The following is a 15,500-nucleotide window of genomic DNA, read 5'->3' as shown; positions in this document are numbered from 1 at the left end:
CTTTTTGCCACATTACCGCAAGTTCGGATTAGTTTGGATTTATCTTATTGGCTATCAAAAACACGTCACAGCCGGATAGCCAATATCATGCCGTTTTAAAATCCGAGTAAAACCGATCCGCACATTTAGGATTAATGTGTTACTGGAGAGGTCTGTTTCCATCTTGGAAATGGAAACAGTAAATAGCTACCTGAGCAAAACTGGGTACATCTGCTAGTGTCTTTCCGCTGAGTCCAGAACGAGGCAAAACATTATCTTCTGTGCCAAGATGTCCGTGAAAGATGACATTTTGCCTCGTTCTGAGATTTGATTTTGGGGGGATGATCCGATCCATAACCGAACCCCTCATCTCTAATATTTATCTTTGATATCCTGAGTATATCTTGTAATCGGACAGAATAAGAATTACAATTGTAATGCAGCTATTACTATGTGTATCATAATTATCCTTCTGTATTTTCATCATTGTAATATGTGACCTCTTACAGGGAAACTAATTGTCTCAAACCCTTATTCGGGTCCAAGAACCAAGAGCTTGCACTCACATTCCTGACTGATTTGCCATTTCAGAGGGCGTTTAATAATATGTGAACTTTTGCATTACAATTTATAGTCTTAAAAAATGACTGTAAGACAGAATTTCTATCTGCTATAAATATTGCAAAATATAGTTAGTATATACGATATATATATATGATGACCAGGGCCCTATCTGTGTGGAGTTTGTATATTCTCCCGGTGTTTATATAAGGGTTTCCTGTGGCTGTTCTGGTTTCTTCCCACATACCAAAAACACTGCTATTTTATAAATGTACCCCATGGCACTGTTTCCCACCTCCATTCCTCAGTGGCCCGACAGTGCATGTTTTATGGATCTCCTAGATGGTGCACAGGTGTATTAATTACTGGCTCACACAAAAGGTGCAAATTATTTCACTTGTGATACTGAAAATATCTGTAAAACATGCGCTGATGAGGTTCCTGTGTACTGGAGATGGGACTCAAAACCTTAGTGTGTATACATTCTGAGAGAGGGAATGTAGAGTGCAAGCTCCAATTAGGCAGTAAACTGATGACAGTGACAAATAATCTATTTGTACAGTAACACATTACTTTATACACTGTACTTATGAATAAAACAATAATAATCACGCAGAAAAAAAGCAGAGGGGGGACCTGCTGAGAACCCCAAAGAGGCAGCCGAAGCGCCGACACACATTGAAACAGCAGAGGGGGACCTGCTGAGAACCCCAAAGAGGCGGCCGAAGCGCCGACACACATTGAAACAGCAGAGGGGGACCTGAGAACCCCTAAGAGGAGGCCAAAGCGCCGACAAACATTGAAACAGCAGAGGGGGACCTGCTGAGAACCCCTAAGAGGCGGCCGAAGCGCCGACAAACATTGAAACAGCAGAGGGGGACCTGCTGAGAACCCCTAAGAGGCGGCCAAAGCGCCGACAAACATTGAAACAGCAGAGGGGGACCTGCTGAGAACCCCTAAGAGGCGGCCGTAGCGCCGACAAACACTGAAACAGCAGAGGGGGACCTGCTGAGAACCCCTAAGAGGCGCCCGAAGCGCCGACACACACTGAAACAGCAGAGGGGGACCTGCTGAGAACCCCTAAGAGGCGGCCGAAGCGCCGACACACATTGAAACAGCAGAGGGGGACCTGCTGAGAACCCCTAAGAGGCGGCCGTAGCGCCGACAAACAATGAAACAGCAGAGGGGGACCTGCTGAGAACCCCTAAGAGGCGGCCGAAGAGACAACAAACATTGAAACAGCAGAGGGGGACCTGCTGAGAATCCCTAAGAGGCGGCCGAAGCGCCGACAAACATTGAAACAGCAGAGGGGGACCTGCTGAGAACCCCTAAGAGGCGGCCGAATCGCCGACAAACATTGAAACAGCAGAGGGGGACCTGCTGAGAACCCCTAAGAGGCGGCCGAATCGCCGACAAACATTGAAACAGCAGAGGGGGACCTGCTGAGAACCCCTAAGAGGCGGCCGAAGCGCCGACAAACATTGAAACAGCAGAGGGGGACCTGCTGAGAACCCCTAAGAGGCGGCCGAAGCGCCGACAAACATTGAAACAGCAGAGGGGGACCTGCTGAGAACCCCTAAGAGGCGGCCGTAGCGCCGACAAACATTGAAACAGCAGAGGGGGACCTGCTGAGAACCCCTAAGAGGCGGCCGTAGCGCCGACAAACATTGAAACAGCAGAGGGGGACCTGCTGAGAACCCCTAAGAGGCGGCCGAAGCGCCGACAAACATTGAAACAGCAGAGGGGGACCTGCTGAGAACCCCTAAGAGGCTGCCGTAGCGCCGAGAAACATTGAAACAGCAGAGGGGGACCTGCTGAGAACCCCTAAGAGGCGGCCGAAGCGCCGACAAACATTGAAACAGCAGAGGGGGACCTGCTGAGAACCCCTAAGAGGCGGCCGAAGCGCCGACAAACATTGAAACAGCAGAGGGGGACCTGCTGAGAACCCCTAAGAGGCGGCCGAAGCGCCGACAAACATTGAAACAGCAGAGGGGGACCTGCTGAGAACCCCTAAGAGGCGGCCGAAGCGCCGACAAACATTGAAACAGCAGAGGGGGACCTGCTGAGAACCCCTAAGAGGCGGCCGAAGCGCCGACAAACATTGAAACAGCAGAGGGGGACCTGCTGAGAACCCCTAAGAGGCGGCCGAAGCGCCGACAAACATTGAAACAGCAGAGGGGGACCTGCTGAGAACCCCTAAGAGGCGGCCGAAACGCCGACAAACATTGAAACAGCAGAGGGGGACCTGCTGAGAACCCCTAAGAGGCGGCCGTAGCGCCGACAAACATTGAAACAGCAGAGAGGGACCTGCTGAGAACCCCTAAGAGGCGGCCGAAGCGCCGACAAAAATTGAAACAGCAGAGGGGGACCTGCTGAGAACCCCTAAGAGGCGGCCGTAGCGCCGACAAACATTGAAACAGCAGAGGGGGACCTGCTGAGAACCCCTAAGAGGCGGCCGAAGCGCCGACAAACATTGAAACAGCAGAGGGGGACCTGCTGAGAACCCCTAAGAGGCGGCCGAAGCGCCGACAAACATTGAAACAGCAGAGGGGGACCTGCTGAGAACCCCTAAGAGGCGGCCGCAGCGCCGACAAACATTGAAACAGCAGAGGGGGACCTGCTGAGAACCCCTAAGAGGCGGCCGAAGCGGCGACAAACATTGAAACAGCAGAGGGGGACCTGCTGAGAACCCCTAAGAGGCGGCCGAAGCGCCGACAAACATTGAAACAGCAGAGGGGGACCTGCTGAGAACCCCTAAGAGGCGGCCGAAGCGCCGACAAACATTGAAACAGCAGAGGGGGACCTGCTGAGAACCCCTAAGAGGCGGCCGAAGCACCGACAAACATTGAAACAGCAGAGGGGGACCTGCTGAGAACCCCTAAGAGGCGTCCGTAGCGCCGACAAACATTGAAAGCGCAGAGGGGGACCTGCTGAGAACCCCTAAGAGGCGGCCGAAGCGCCGACAAACATTGAAACAGCAGAGGGGGACCTGCTGAGAACCCCTAAGAGGCGTCCGTAGCGCCGACAAACAATGAAACTCTGAGGGGGACCTGCTGAGAACCCCTAAGAGGCGGCCGAAGAGCCGACAAACATTGAAACAGCAGAGGGGGACCTGCTGAGAACCCCTAAGAGGCGGCCGAAGCGCCGACAAACATTGAAACAGCAGAGGGGGACCTGCTGAGAACCCCTAAGAGGCGTCCGTAGCGCCGACAAACATTGAAACAGCAGAGGGGGACCTGCTGAGAACCCCTAAGAGGCGTCCGTAGCGCCGACAAACATTGAAACAGCAGAGGGGGACCTGCTGAGAACCCCTAAGAGGCGGCCGAAACGCCGACAAACAATGAAACAGCAGAGGGGGACCTGCTGAGAACCCCTAAGAGGCGGCCGAAGAGCCGACAAACATTGAAACAGCAGAGGGGGACCTGCTGAGAACCCCTAAGAGGCGGCCGAAGCGCCGACAAACATTGAAACAGCAGAGGGGGACCTGCTGAGAACCCCTAAGAGGCGGCCGAAGCGCCGACAAACATTGAAACAGCAGAGGGGGACCTGCTGAGAACCCCTAAGAGGCGGCCGAAGCGCCGACAAACATTGAAACAGCAGAGGGGGACCTGCTGAGAACCCCTAAGAGGCGGCCGAAGCGCCGACAAACATTGAAACAGCAGAGTGGGACCTGCTGAGAACCCCTAAGAGGCGGCCGTAACGCCGAGAAACATTGAAACAGCAGAGGGGGACCTGCTGAGAACTCCTAAGAGGCGGCCGAAGCGCCGACAAACATTGAAACAGCAGAGGGGGACCTGCTGAGAACCCCTAAGAGGCGGCCGAAGCGACGACAAACATTGAAACAGCAGAGGGGGACCTGCTGAGAACCCCTAAGTGGCGGCCGAAGCGCCGACAAACATTGAAACAGCAGAGGGGGACCTGCTGAGAACCCCTAAGAGGCGGCCAAAGCGCCGACAAACATTGAAACAGCAGAGGGGGACCTGCTGAGAACCCCTAAGAGGCGGCCGAAGCGCCGACAAACATTGAAACAGCAGAGGGGGACCTGCTGAGAACCCCTAAGAGGCGGCCGAAGCGCCGACAAACATTGAAACAGCAGAGGGGGACCTGCTGAGAACCCCTAAGAGGCGGCCGAAGCGCCGTCAAACATTGAAACAGCAGAGGGGGATCTGCTGAGAACCCCTAAGAGGCGGCCGAAGCGCCGACAAACATTGAAACAGCAGAGGGGGACCTGCTGAGAACCCCTAAGAGGCGGCCGAAGCGCCGACAAACATTGAAACAGCAGAGGGGGACCTGCTGAGAACCCCTAAGAGGCGGCCGAAGCGCCGACAAACATTGAAACAGCAGAGGGGGACCTGCTGAGAACCCCTAAGAGGCGGCCGAAGCGCCGACAAACATTGAAACAGCAGAGGGGGACCTGCTGAGAACCCCTAAGAGGCGGCCGTAGCGCCGACAAACATTGAAACAGCAGAGGGGGACCTGCTGAGAACCCCTAAGAGGCGGCCGAAGCGCCGACAAACAATGAAACAGCAGAGGGGGACCTGCTGAGAACCCCTAAGAGGCGGCCGAAGCGCCGACAAACATTGAAACAGCAGAGGGGGACCTGCTGAGAACCCCTAAGAGGCGGCCGTAGCGCCGACAAACATTGAAACAGCAGAGGCGGACCTGCTGAGAACCCCTAAGAGGCGGCCGTAGCGCCGACAAACATTGAAACAGCAGAGGCGGACCTGCTGAGAACCCCTAAGAGGCGGCCGAAGCGCCGACAAACATTGAAACAGCAGAGGGGGACCTGCTGAGAACCCCTAAGAGGCGGCCGAAGCGCCGACAAACATTGAAACAGCAGAGGGGGACCTGCTGAGAACCCCTAAGAGGCGGCCGAAGCGCCGACAAACATTGAAACAGCAGAGGGGGACCTGCTGAGAACCCCTAAGAGGCGGCCGTAGCGCCGACAAACATTGAAACAGCAGAGGGGGACCTGCTGAGAACCCCTAAGAGGCGGCCGTAGCGCCGACAAACATTGAAACAGCAGAGGGGGACCTGCTGAGAACCCCTAAGAGGCGGCCGTAGCGCCGACAAACATTGAAACAGCAGAGGGGGACCTGCTGAGAACCCCTAAGAGGCGGCCGTAGCGCCGACAAACAATGAAACAGCAGAGGGGGACCTGCTGAGAACCCCTAAGAGGCGGCCGAAGAGCCGACAAACATTGAAACAGCAGAGGGGGACCTGCTGAGAACCCCTAAGAGGCGGCCGAAGCGCCGACAAACATTGAAACAGCAGAGGGGGACCTGCTGAGAACCCCTAAGAGGCGGCCGAAGCGCCGACAAACATTGAAACAGCAGAGGGGGACCTGCTGAGAACCCCTAAGAGGCGGCCGAAGCGCCGACAAACATTGAAACAGCAGAGGGGGACCTGCTGAGAACCCCTAAGAGGCGGCCGAAGCGCCGACAAACATTGAAACAGCAGAGGGGGACCTGCTGAGAACCCCTAAGAGGCGGCCGAAGCGCCGACAAACATTGAAACAGCAGAAGGGGACCTGCTGAGAACCCCTAAGAGGCGGCCGAAGCGCCGACAAACATTGAAACAGCAGAGGGGGACCTGCTGAGAACCCCTAAGAGGCGGCCGAAGCGCCGACAAACATTGAAACAGCAGAGGGGGACCTGCTGAGAACCCCTAAGAGGCGGCCGAAGCGCCGACAAACATTGAAACAGCAGAGGGGGACCTGCTGAGAACCCCTAAGAGGCGTCCGTAGCGCCGACAAACATTGAAACAGCAGAGGGGGACCTGCTGAGAACCCCTAAGAGGCGGCCGTAGCGCCGACAAACATTGAAACAGCAGAGGGGGACCTGCTGAGAACCCCTAAGAGGCGGCCGAAGCGCCGACAAACATTGAAACAGCAGAGGGGGACCTGCTGAGAACCCCTAAGAGGCGGCCGAAGCGCCGACAAACATTGAAACAGCAGAGGGGGACCTGCTGAGAACCCCTAAGAGGCGGCCGAAGCGCCGACAAACATTGAAACAGCAGAGGGGGACCTGCTGAGAACCCCTAAGAGGCGGCCGAAGCGCCGACAAACATTGAAACAGCAGAGGGGGACCTGCTGAGAACCCCTAAGAGGCGGCCGAAGCGCCGACAAACATTGAAACAGCAGAGGGGGACCTGCTGAGAACCCCTAAGAGGCGGCCGAAGCGCCGACAAACATTGAAACAGCAGAGGGGGACCTGCTGAGAACCCCTAAGAGGCGTCCGAAGCGCCGACAAACATTGAAACAGCAGAGGGGGACCTGCTGAGAACCCCTAAGAGGCGGCCGTAGCGCCGACAAACATTGAAACAGCAGAGGGGGACCTGCTGAGAACCCCTAAGAGGCGGCCGCAGCGCCGACAAACATTGAAACAGCAGAGGGGGACCTGCTGAGAACCCCTAAGAGGCGGCCGCAGCGCCGACAAACAATGAAACAGCAGAGGAGGACCTGCTGAGAACCCCTAAGAGGCGGCCGAAGAGCCGACAAACATTGAAACAGCAGAGGGGGACCTGCTGAGAACCCCTAAGAGGCGGCCGAAGCGCCGACAAACATTGAAACAGCAGAGGGGGACCTGCTGAGAACCCCTAAGAGGCGGCCGAAGCGCCGACAAACATTGAAACAGCAGAGGGGGACCTGCTGAGAACCCCTAAGAGGCGGCCGAAGCGCCGACAAACATTGAAACAGCAGAGGGGGACCTGCTGAGAACCCCTAAGAGGCGGCCGAAGCGCCGACAAACATTGAAACAGCAGAGTGGGACCTGCTGAGAACCCCTAAGAGGCGGCCGTAGCGCCGACAAACATTGAAACAGCAGAGGGGGACCTGCTGAGAACCCCTAAGAGGCGGCCGAAGCGCCGACAAACATTGAAACAGCAGAGGGGGACCTGCTGAGAGCCCCTAAGAGGCGGCCGAAGCGCCGACAAACATTGAAACAGCAGAGGGGGACCTGCTGAGAACCCCTAAGAGGCGGCCGAAGCGCCGACAAACATTGAAACAGCAGAGGGGGACCTGCTGAGAACCCCTAAGAGGCGGCCGAAGCGCCGACAAACATTGAAACAGCAGAGGGGGACCTGCTGAGAACCCCTAAGAGGCGGCCGAAGCGCCGACAAACATTGAAACAGCAGAGGGGGACCTGCTGAGAACCCCTAAGAGGCGGCCGAAGCGCCGACAAACATTGAAACAGCAGAGGGGGACCTGCTGAGAACCCCTAAGAGGCGTCCGTAGCGCCGACAAACATTGAAACAGCAGAGGGGGACCTGCTGAGAACCCCTAAAAGGCGGCCGTAGCGCCGACAAACATTGAAACAGCAGAGGGGGACCTGCTGAGAACCCCTAAGAGGCGGCCGTAGCGCCGACAAACATTGAAACAGCAGAGGGGGACCTGCTGAGAACCCCTAAGAGGCGGCCGAAGCGCCGACAAACATTGAAACAGCAGAGGGGGACCTGCTGAGAACCCCTAAGAGGCGGCCGTAGCGCCGACAAACAATGAAACAGCAGAGGGGGACCTGCTGAGAACCCCTAAGAGGCGGCCGAAGAGCCGAAAAACATTAAAACAGCAGAGGGGGACCTGCTGAGAACCCCTAAGAGGCGGCCAAAGAGCCGACAAACATTGAAACAGCAGAGGGGGACCTGCTGAGAACCCCTAAGAGGCGGCCGAAACGCCGACAAACATTGAAACAGCAGAGGGGGACCTGCTGAGAACCCCTAAGAGGCGGCCGAAGCGCCGACAAACATTGAAACAGCAGAGGGGGACCTGCTGAGAACCCCTAAGAGGCGGCCGAAGCGCCGACAAACATTGAAACAGCAGAGGGGGACCTGCTGAGAACCCCTAAGAGGCGGCCGAAGCGCCGACAAACATTGAAACAGCAGAGGGGGACCTGCTGAGAACCCCTAAGAGGCGGCCGTAGCGCCGACAAACATTGAAACAGCAGAGGGGGACCTGCTGAGAACCCCTAAGAGGCGGCCGAAGCGCCGACAAACATTGAAACAGCAGAGGGGGACCTGCTGAGAACCCCTAAGAGGCGGCCGAAGCGCCGACAAACATTGAAACAGCAGAGGGGGACCTGCTGAGAACCCCTAAGAGGCGGCCGAAGCGCCGACAAACATTGAAACAGCAGAGGGGGACCTGCTGAGAACCCCTAAGAGGCGGCCGAAGCGCCGACAAACATTGAAACAGCAGAGGGGGACCTGCTGAGAACCCCTAAGAGGCGGCCGAAGCGCCGACAAACATTGAAACAGCAGAGGGGGACCTGCTGAGAACCCCTAAGAGGCGGCCGAAGCGCCGACAAACATTGAAACAGCAGAGGGGGACCTGCTGAGAACCCCTAAGAGGCGGCCGAAGCGCCGACAAACATTGAAACAGCAGAGGGGGACCTGCTGAGAACCCCTAAGAGGCGGCCGAAGCGCCGACAAACATTGAAACAGCAGAGGGGGACCTGCTGAGAACCCCTAAGAGGCGGCCGAAGCGCCGACAAACATTGAAACAGCAGAGGGGGACCTGCTGAGAACCCCTAAGAGGCGGCCGAAGCGCCGACAAACATTGAAACAGCAGAGGGGGACCTGCTGAGAACCCCTAAGAGGCGGCCGAAGCGCCGACAAACATTGAAACAGCAGAGGGGGACCTGCTGAGAACCCCTAAGAGGCGGCCGAAGCGCCGACAAACATTGAAACAGCAGAGGGGGACCTGCTGAGAACCCCTAAGAGGCGGCCGAAGCGCCGACAAACATTGAAACAGCAGAGGGGGACCTGCTGAGAACCCCTAAGAGGCGGCCGAAGCGCCGACAAACATTGAAACAGCAGAGGGGGACCTGCTGAGAACCCCTAAGAGGCGGCCGAAGCGCCGACAAACATTGAAACAGCAGAGGGGGACCTGCTGAGAACCCCTAAGAGGCGGCCGAAGCGCCGACAAACATTGAAACAGCAGAGGGGGACCTGCTGAGAACCCCTAAGAGGCGGCCGAAGCGCCGACAAACATTGAAACAGCAGAGGGGGACCTGCTGAGAACCCCTAAGAGGCGGCCGAAGCGCCGACAAACATTGAAACAGCAGAGGGGGACCTGCTGAGAACCCCTAAGAGGCGGCCGAAGCGCCGACAAACATTGAAACAGCAGAGGGGGACCTGCTGAGAACCCCTAAGAGGCGGCCGTAGCGCCGACAAACATTGAAACAGCAGAGGGGGACCTGCTGAGAACCCCTAAGAGGCGGCCGTAGCGCCGACAAACATTGAAACAGCAGAGGGGGACCTGCTGAGAACCCCTAAGAGGCGGCCGAAGCGCCGACAAACATTGAAACAGCAGAGGGGGACCTGCTGAGAACCCCTAAGAGGCGGCCGAAGCGCCGACAAACATTGAAACAGCAGAGGGGGACCTGCTGAGAACCCCTAAGAGGCGGCCGAAGCGCCGACAAACATTGAAACAGCAGAGGGGGACCTGCTGAGAACCCCTAAGAGGCGGCCGAAGCGCCGACAAACATTGAAACAGCAGAGGGGGACCTGCTGAGAACCCCTAAGAGGCGGCCGTAGCGCCGACAAACATTGAAACAGCAGAGGGGGACCTGCTGAGAACCCCTAAGAGGCGGCCGTAGCGCCGACAAACATTGAAACAGCAGAGGGGGACCTGCTGAGAACCCCTAAGAGGCGGCCGTAGCGCCGACAAACATTGAAACAGCAGAGGGGGACCTGCTGGGAACCCCTAAGAGGCGGCCGAAGCGCCGACAAACATTGAAACAGCAGAGGGGGACCTGCTGGGAACCCCTAAGGCGGCCGAAGCGCCGACCCACATTGAAACAGCAGAGGGGGACCTGCTGGGAACCCCTAAGAGGCATCCGTAGCGCCGACAAACATTGAAACAGCAGAGGGGGACCTGCTGAGAACCCCTAAGAGGCGGCCGAAGCGCCGACAAACATTGAAACAGCAGAGGGGGACCTGCTGAGAACCCCTAAGAGGCGGCCGAAGCGCCGACAAACATTGAAACAGCAGAGGGGGACCTGCTGAGAACCCCTAAGAGGCGGCCGAAGCGCCGACAAACATTGAAACAGCAGAGGGGGACCTGCTGAGAACCCCTAAGAGGCGGCCGAAGCGCCGACAAACATTGAAACAGCAGAGGGGGACCTGCTGAGAACCCCTAAGAGGCGGCCGAAGCGCCGACAAACATTGAAACAGCAGAGGGGGACCTGCTGAGAACCCCTAAGAGGCGGCCGAAGCGCCGACAAACATTGAAACAGCAGAGGGGGACCTGCTGAGAACCCCTAAGAGGCGGCCGAAGCGCCGACAAACATTGAAACAGCAGAGGGGGACCTGCTGAGAACCCCTAAGAGGCGGCCGAAGCGCCGACAAACATTGAAACAGCAGAGGGGGACCTGCTGAGAACCTCTAAGAGGCGGCCGTAGCGCCGACAAACATTGAAACAGCAGAGGGGGACCTGCTGAGAACACCTAAGAGGCGGCCGTAGCGCCGACAAACATTGAAACAGCAGAGGGGGACCTGCTGAGAACCCCTAAGAGGCGGCCGAAGCGCCGACAAACATTGAAACAGCAGAGGGGGACCTGCTGAGAACCCCTAAGAGGCGGCCGAAGCGCCGACAAACATTGAAACAGCAGAGGGGGACCTGCTGAGAACCCCTAATAGGCGGCCGAAGCGCCGACAAACATTGAAACAGCAGAGGGGGACCTGCTGAGAACCCCTAAGAGGCGGCCGAAGCGTCGACAAACATTGAAACAGCAGAGGGGGACCTGCTGAGAACCCCTAAGAGGCGGCCGTAGCGCCGACAAACATTGAAACAGCAGAGGGGGACCTGCTGAGAACCCCTAAGAGGCGGCCGTAGCGCCGACAAACATTGAAACAGCAGAGGGGGACCTGCTGGGAACCCCTAAGAGGCGGCCGAAGCGCCGACAAACATTGAAACAGCAGAGGGGGACCTGCTGGGAACCCCTAAGAGGCGGCCGAAGCGCCGACAAACATTGAAACAGCAGAGGGGGACCTGCTGGGAACCCCTAAGAGGCGGCCGAAGCGCCGACCCACATTGAATCAGCAGAGGGGGACCTGCTGGGAACCCCTAAGAGGCGGCCGAAGCGCCGACCCACATTGAATCAGCAGAGGGGGACCTGCTGGGAACCCCTAAGAGGCGGCCGAAGCGCCGACCCACATTGAATCAGCAGAGGGGGACCTGCTGGGAACCCCTAAGAGGCGGCCGAAGCGCCGACCCACATTGAATCAGCAGAGGGGGACCTGCTGGGAACCCCTAAGAGGCGGCCGAAGCGCCGACCCACATTGAAACAGCAGAGGGGGACCTGCTGGGAACCCCTAAGAGGCGGCCGAAGCGCCGACCCACATTGAAACAGCAGAGGGGGACCTGCTGGGAACCCCTAAGAGGCGGCCGAAGCGCCGACACACATTGAAACAGCAGAGGGGGACCTGCTGGGAACCCCTAAGAGGCGGCCGAAGCGCCGACACACATTGAAACAGCAGACCTGCTGAGAATAGAGGCCAAAATATGATAATTCTGTCAATGTCCCAATATTTATGCACCTGACTGTATATTACAAAATTCTCCGGTGTACATCCCTTTGTCCCAATTTAAGATGATTACCAGCTGTATAACTTCATTTATTTGGGGAAATAATGCTCAACGTATAGCTTATAAGACACTGTCGACCTCGAGGGGAAGGTGGACTAGCGTTGCCTGATTTATATCTTTACTACCTAGCAGCTCAGATGTCCCAGATGAGGGAGTGAGTTACTCCGGTGGATCGGGGAGATCTTCCCTTGGCTCTCCTTGCAAAAGCGGGCCTGAAGCTTTCCCCCTTACAATTTTTGTTGGCTTGTACACCTCTCTCACGGTGTCCACCATTGCTGCAACAGGCTCGTAGAGTGTGGCTGGCCGGGAGAAGCTATTGGGTGAGACTCCAATTGATCTATGTTCCCCACGTTGGGATAATCTCTCTATTTCTGAGGTCAGGGGATTACAGGGTAGAGAGGCTTCGAGGTCATATGAAGTGGTAGCTATTGGGCAGCTGTACCAAGATGGGGTTCTTTATTCATTTACGTATTTGTCCTCCAAATATGGTCTCCCAGCTCACTTCTTTTATAGATACCTCCAGATTCAACATGCTCTCTGTGCAGTGGAGGGATGCAGTTCCTAACTTTAGTGAAGCCCCAAAGCGCCTATTGGTGCGTACTCTGCCCTCTAGTAGAACAGTTTCGGTAGGCTATTCCTTACTTTTGTCTTCTGGGGGAGGAGGGAGTTTGGCTGGCCTTAGAGCCCGTTGGGACAATGATCTGGGTACTGTCTGATGATGACTGGAAGATTGTTATCGGGTCTCCTCAGGTGGCTACGGCATATACAATATTTCAGCAGATACAATTGTATATTCTGCAAAGGGTTCATTGGACCCCACTTACACTTTTTGAGTTTGGAGGTTCTGCCGTGGACTCCTGTCCCAAGCGCCTTGCTCCGTCTGCTGATTTCTGGCATCTCCTCTGGTCATGCCCCTGTATTGCTTTGTTTTGGACTAGTGTGGTTACTGGTGTGCGAGATACGGGTATTCATGTACCTCTATTAACTCCACGTATCTGTTTATTTGGCCTGGACTTGGAGGATTCACTCTCTGGTTCCCATAAATTATATGTCAATAACCTTTTAATTGTGGCAAGGGTTTGTATTCCCCTCATGTGGATGGCCCCTGATCCGCCCACCTTTGCATCCTGGGTCGCCTTGGTTAATTTTACAACATCCCATGAACGCTATTTGTATCAGAAACGTGGCTGTCCGAGTAAATTTAATAAAGTCTGGTCTTTGTGGCAGAGATCCCGTCACGCCCTCTCTAATTAATAGTGATTATGATTTATTAGTTTTTGTGTTTGGAGTGCCTCGTCAGCCGTTTATTTATAAGTGCTTTTCACACAGTATTTTTGTAAGTCATACATGCAAGAGTGATAATGTAAAAATTGAGTGATTGTAATTGTTCACCCTCTGCTTTAAAGTATGTACTATAGAAATATTATTTAGATGTTTGCCGGAATGTCAGATACTCTGCTACTGTACTGATTTGTATGTAATGCTGTACAATACTGATCGTTTATTTCTTTATTATATGTACTTTGTTTTTCTTTTCTATTGATAAAAGAAAATTTATTAAAAATATTTGTTTAAAAAAAAAAAAAAAAAAGCACATTGAGGCAAGAAAATCCCTCAAGTATTTCCCAGAAGGTACAAAAACTTGTACCTTCTCACTGAACCATCCCTGCAACTGTGTTTATTTTATTAAAGACAGATGCATGCATCATGGATCTCCCCGTGCGTGCATCAGTCTATTTTTTTTTTAACAAATGACGCAGCTCGAACGCATGATGCACCGCATACTGAAAAGCACAGCACGATCAGCATACGACGGATAATATGGGCTGCACATCTGATCATACGATACATTTTAAGAGTAGCGGGAGCGCGCATCGCATCGTATCCTACCTTAAAAACTACACGATTTCCACACGATTCATCGTACGACGTGTCGCATATCGGGCAATCGGCTTGAAATCGCACTAGAGTATGGCCAGCTTTACATTAAGGATGACCTATGAGTAATCTCCTGTACACACAGTACGATAACATGTCAGATTTCAATGATAACGATCCTATCGTTATTGTTAAAATCTGACAGTTTCTGGGCCCTGCTAACGACCATACGATGGACGATGCGCGTCCACATATGTTAGTTGACGACGAACTACCGTCGTCTGTGCAAGCAGGCAGACCTGGCCGATATCGACCAGGTAAGCCTGTTTACTATAGGGACCAGTGATTGTTGATCGGGGGTCATTATAGTAGTGGAGGGTCTGCTGCATGTGCTGGATGCCCGACCCAGCACATGCAGAACATTCAGACGATCGTCTGATCGTTATCTGATCGTTGCTGTCGTACCGTGTGTACGCAGCATAGCAATTAGAATGTAACACAATGTAACATTGTATATCCTCAAAATCTAAACATATAGGCCCTCATTCAGAGGCGGTCGGAGGATGCAAGCGGTCGTTCAGAAACTGGGTGGCCACTTGCATCCTGACCGGCCGCCTGTTTCGGTCGTTAGGCTGTGGGTTTACACCCACAGCTCTAATGACCGCTAGGGTAATGACTATCGGGGCTTACGACGAGACCCTAGGGTAGGGTCTCACTTGTCATAAGCCCCGGAGAGCTTCTGGCTCTGTCAGAGCCGGAAGCTCTCCACTGACATCACTAGTAGACCGTACGGCCGCCTCTGAATGAAGCCCATAATCTCTGCCAGTATATAAAATATTCAGTTTAAAGGCATTTGGTGTATTCTTTCATCAGGACAATATATGCCCACGAACAGTGTTATGCACTACATAAGGAAAAGAAAAACAATTATTATAGTTCATGCTACCAGACTCTTACAAGCTGAATAGGCTACCTATTACAATAGGTTTATTCCTATTAGTGTGTACTAAGTGCAGGGGCGGATTGGAAAACTTAAGTGACCCTGGAAAATTTTCATAAAGTGGCACACGTTGGCTAACAGTGATAGCAACCAGCACTATTCACTACTTGCATGGACGGGCCTACACCAAGTAGAGCCAGGGGGTGAAATGTCTGAAGGAAAAAAAATTAACTATTTTTTGTGTGTACTAAATAAAAATACACCTTAATTGTATTGTGGTTTCTCTGCAACGGGGGAACCTCTGAAGAATAGATCCTTCTTGGACTGGCAGTGTCGGTATTCACTATCCATGCAGGTGTTCAAATGGTGCGGAAGCCGCCCGATTGCCTAGGAATAAAGCCAACATCATCATCATGCAATAGCGATTCAACCAGATAATCCCACAATAACAGAAGTTTTGGGGCAGGGCAAAATGTGAGTTTCTCTGATCTAACAATTTTATATTAATAAAATATATTTGCTAATTTGGTGCCATTTGTATATATGGTTTTAAGAATTGAT

The 15,500-nt window shown here is 54.3% G+C and overlaps 1 protein-coding gene across 1 annotated transcript in view; it reads right to left on the bottom strand.

Annotated features, from left to right (window-relative positions):
• The window catches only part of LOC148430286 (uncharacterized), a gene marked incomplete at its 3' end in the record, with an annotated part of 31,762 nt that extends 16,486 nt beyond the window's left edge, over positions 1-15,276 (bottom strand). The window contains exon 1 of the mRNA XM_088466629.1: positions 15,203-15,276. The remainder of the gene's footprint in view (positions 1-15,202) is intronic.
• Between the last annotated feature and the right edge of the window lie 224 nt (positions 15,277-15,500).

Source organism: Taudactylus pleione, unplaced genomic scaffold (genome assembly GCF_031769625.1).
Source record: "Taudactylus pleione unplaced genomic scaffold, aTauple2 ptg004137l, whole genome shotgun sequence".
NCBI lineage: Eukaryota > Metazoa > Chordata > Amphibia > Anura > Myobatrachidae > Taudactylus > Taudactylus pleione.
Note: the sequence above shows the minus strand (reverse complement) of the source record. Positions and strands in the feature narration are given on the sequence as shown.